The sequence below is a fragment of the Hylobates moloch genome, unplaced genomic scaffold (assembly GCF_009828535.3).
Source record: "Hylobates moloch isolate HMO894 unplaced genomic scaffold, HMol_V3 SCAFFOLD_24, whole genome shotgun sequence".
Taxonomy (NCBI): domain Eukaryota; kingdom Metazoa; phylum Chordata; class Mammalia; order Primates; family Hylobatidae; genus Hylobates; species Hylobates moloch.
Genome location: NW_026652299.1, coordinates 27336028 through 27340903, shown reverse-complemented (window position 1 = coordinate 27340903; position 4876 = coordinate 27336028).

Below are 4876 nucleotides of genomic sequence, written 5' to 3'. Positions count from 1 at the left end.
AGCCAGGCATGGTGATGCACGCCTGTAATCCCAGCTACTTGTGAGGCTGAGGCAGGAGAATCGCTTGAACCCAGGAGGCAGAGGTTGCAGTGAGCCAAGATCACGCCACTGCACTCCAGTCTGGGCAACAGAGCGAGACTCCATCTCAAAAAAAAAAAAAGAATTTCAGTTGGAAAAGATGCAAAAGTTCTGAGGATGGATAGTGGTGAAGGTTGTACAACAATGTGAATGTATCAATGCCACAGAACTGCTCACTGAAAAATGGTTGAAATGGTAAATCTTATGTACATTTAACCACAATTTTTCTTAAGATGCAGTCCATAAGCTTTTGTATAACTTCTGCAAGGTGCTCATCTTTCCAATAAATTTCTTTTTTATGGTTGAAAATTCTTGCAAGTAGAAGCTGTAACTGATCCTGAGGAATTACCAGATGCCCAACCCACAGGATATTCTCAGGAAGCCCATAGCAGTGTGTCAAAGACACAGATAATCTTTCAGCTGTAGAATTTAGTGGACATTCTCCATCAGTTCCCCAATCAATGGGAGTAAAGACAACTCCAAGTTACGTGGCCCAATATAAGCTGAAAGCCACATATCGAGCCCCACCCTGATTTCTCTCTCCAAGTGTCTCCCCTATACATGAAAGTGACTCCCTTCCCAATGCACCAAGTCGACCACCAATCTAGACACAGAAATATGTCCATCTTTTCTAAGGGCACAGGGTCCTTCAGCTCCTACCTAGAGTCTCCGCCACAGTCCCTTCCCATTCTTCTTCCTGCTGAGCCAGCAGCCCACTATAACTGCAGGATTATAGAAGAGGGTATGGTCTTTTGTGATTGGCTTTTTTCACTTAGCATAATGTTTTCAAGGGTCATCTTTGTTGTAACATGTATATTTCATTTTTTTATTGCCAAATAATATTTCATTGTAAGGAAACACCACATTTTGTTTATCCATTCATTAGCTGATGGACATTTAAATGGTTTCCACTCTCTGGCTATTGTGAATGATGCTGTTACCAACATTCTTGTTTTCCTGCGGATTTAGGTTTTTCAATTCTCTCAAGTATATCCTGAGTGGGATGACGAGGACACATGGTAACTCTGTTTAACACTTTGAGGGGGCCTGGTGCAGTGGCTCACATCTGTAATCTCAGCACTTTGGAAGGCCAAGGTGGGAGGATCACTTGAGGCCAGGAGTTTGAGACCAGCCTGGGCAACATAGTGAGAATTCATCTCTAATTTTAAAAAATTAGAAATTAAAAATTAACTTTTGGCCCAGCACAGTGGCTCACACCTGTAATCCCAGCACTTTGGGAGGCTGAGGCAGGCAGATCACGAGGTCAGGAGATCGAGACCATCCTGGCTAACGCGGTGAAACCCCGTCTCTACTAAAAATACAAAAAAATTAGCCGGGCTTGGTGGTGGGCCCCTGTAGTCCCAGCTACTCGGGAGGCTGAGGCAGGAGAATGGCGTGAACCTGGGAGGCAGAGCCTGCAGTGAGCCGAGATCGCGCCACTGCACTCCAGCCTAGGCGACAGAACGAGACTCTGTCTCAAAAAAAAAAAAAAAAATTAACTTTTTAAAAGTGCTTTCCACAGCAGCAGCAGATCAGTTTTGAACCCTTGACACTGTCAAGTGGTGACCAGAATGCAAGGCTAAAGAACAAGCCGACAAGCACGTAAGTAGGTGATAGCAGAGAGAGAGGATGGGCTGGCTGAGGAAGAAAAGCAGTGCAACCCCTGGGAACACCTCCTCCTCCAACTGTCTGAGACACAAGCCATCAACCCCAGGAGTCACACAGAATGGGTCACAGAATGGGTCACAGGACAGCTTCAAAAGTCAGATGATGTGCTGAATGTAAAAATGCTTTAACAAAGAAGAAAATGGCATACAACATTGTCTAGTTTCATAGGAATATCCAACAGTGATATGTTTTTTTCAATAATGTCAGCTGTTAAATCAAGTTTACCTAAAGCTGTCTCCTTACATATTTTAAGTTCAGCCTAAAAGTTTCTCTGTACATCATGAACTGTAACAAGTGGAGGTGTAAACAGACCATAGCCTACACTTAATGCCAAGCACCAAGTTTTGGCCAATCAAATGTAGCCATCCGTTTGAACTATGGTTCAAATAAGGCAAACATCCAGCTGTAACCAACTAGGCTGTTTCTGTACTTCATTTTTGTTTTCTGTCTGTCACTTTCCTTTTACTTTTTTTTTTTTTGAGACGGAGTTTCGCTCTTGTTGCCCAGGCTGGAGTGCAATGGCATGATCTCAGCTCACTGCAACCTCCGCCCTCTGCCTCCCAGGTTCTGGTTTTTTTGTTTGTTTGTTTTGTTTTAGAGATGGAGTCTCACTCTGTTGCCCAGGCTGGAGTGCAGTGGTGCGATCTCGGCTCACTGCAACCTCCGCCTCCCGGGTTCAAGGAATTCTCTTGCCTCAGCCTCCCAAGTAGCTGGGATTACAGGTGCTCGCCACCAGGCCCAGCTAATTTTTGTATTTTTAGTAGAGACGGGGTTTCACCACGGTGGCCAGGCTGGTCATAAACTCCTGACCTCAGGCGATCCACCCACCTCAGCCTCCCAAAGTGCTGGGATTACAGGCATGAGCCACCATGCCCAGCCCTGTGGGGTTTTTTGTTTTTCTTTTTTCCAGGACAAATTCTCACTCTGTCGCCCAGGCTGGAGTGCAGTGGTGCCATCTCGGCTCACTGCAACCTCCACCTCCCGGGTTCAAGTGATTCTCCTGCCTCAGCCTCCCAAGTAGCTGGCATTACAGGCGCCTGCCACCTGATTTTTGTATTTTTAGTAGAGACAGGGTTTCACCACGTTGGCCAGGCTGGTCTCGAACTCCTGACCTCAGGTGATCCACCCGCCTTGGCCTCCCATAGTGCTGGGATTACAGTCATGAGCCACTGTGCCCGGCCCACTTTTCTTTTTCTGTCCATAAATCTTCCACCATGTGTTACGCTAGAGTCACTGAGCATACTCTGGCTCAGGAGGCTGCCCGATTTGCAAATTGTTCGTTGCTCAATTAAACTTTTTTAAATTTAATTTAGCTGAAGTTTTAATTTTATTACAGCTTTGTACAAAAGGGGCAATGAAAAACGTGCTGCTAAGGGACAGAGGCAACTTGACTGCAGAACCTGTGCGTCCAAGGAGCTTGCAGAGAACTGCAGATCAACCGAACCCTCTGCACTTTTGCGAAGGAGTTCAGCAAAGAGAAGGGACCATTCACATGAACCATTAGCTAAACAACAATATCAAATCAAAAGGTCATAGTAGAATTCACAGGTATCTCAGAAAGTCTTTTAAAAGTCAGTGGTATATTTAGGATAAATCACAATGCAAAAAATATATACACATTTTTATAATTTTTTGGCAATTTCCCAGTTTTTTTTTTTTGAAACCGAGTTCTCACTGTGTCACCCAGGCACTGCAGCCTCGACTTCCTGGGCTCAAGCGATCCTCCCACCTCAGTCGCCCTAGTAGCTGAGACTACAGGTGCGCACCACCACGCCCGGCTAATTTTTGTTATTTTTAGTAGAGACGGGGTTTCACCATGTTGGCCAGGCTGGCCTTAAAGTCCTGAGCTCAAGCAATCCACCTGCCTCAGCCTCCCAAAGTGCTGAGATTACAGGCATAAGCCACCATGCCCAGCCAATTTCCCAGTTTTCTATGATGATTTCTTATTTCTAATAAAAGTAGCACAAGTCAAAAAGGAGGAAAACATACAAAATGTATCATGAAGCAATGATACAGACATTTAAATATTCCCTGCAACTCCCACCGTACCTCTGACAGAACATCAGGCAGTATCAACTATATTCCCTCCCCTCCTTCCAATGTGTATTTTTTAAATGAAGATTAAAGCCCAGGTTCTCCTTCTCCTTCTGGAGTCAGCTCACAAATGCTTGTGCCAACCCCACTTCCTTTTTCCTCAGTGAAGGTAGTTGGGGAAATATTCCTCTTTCTGTTTTCAGTTTAAGGAAAGGTTACAGGCCGGGCGCAGTGGCTCGCGCTTGTAATCCCTGCACTTTGGGAGGCCGAGGTGGGCGGATCACGAGGTCAGGAGATCGAGACCACGGTGAAACCCCGTCTCTACTAAAAATACAAAAAAAAAAAAAATTAGCTGGGCATGGTGGCGGGTGCCTGTAGTCCCAGCTACTCAGAGAGGCTGAGGCAGGAGAATGGCGTGAACCCGGGTGGCGGAGCTTGCAGTGAGCCAAGATTGCGCCACTGCACTCCAGCCTGGGCGACAGAGCAAGACTCCGTCTCCAAAAAAAAAAAAAAGGAAAGATTACACCTGCTTGGTGATACAGGCAGGCCACAGCCCAAGAACCTGGGCACCCATTTCAACAGTTTTATAAAAAAATATAAAGTCATGTCCTTGTTCTTTGAGGGGGTGGGACAGTACATAAGACAGGCTTCCCAAGTTCCCTGGGCAGGACTCCTGTCGTTAATCCACTCATGCCCACCTCCGGGGCTGATCCCAGGAAGACTGACGGCCAAACTCTCTCGGGAACAGCTAAAGAAAGCGAAACTGGGTCCATCCCTGCTGATCCTTTGTTCTTTGTCTTGGATATTTGAGAGTTAACCTCTAGATGCAAAGAAATAAAGTCCAAACACTAACACTGGCTGATTTTGAGTCTTTGCTCTGGCGGGGCGCGGTGGCTCACGCCTGTCATCCCAGCACTTTGGGAGGCTGAGGCGGGTGGATCACCTGAGGTCAGGAGTTCGAGACCAGCCTGGCCAACATGGTGAAATGCCATCTCTACTAAAAATACAAAAATTAGCCGGGCATGGTGGTGGGCACCTGTAATCTCAGCTACTCAGGAGGCTGAGGCAGGGGAATCACTTGAACCTGAGAGGCAGA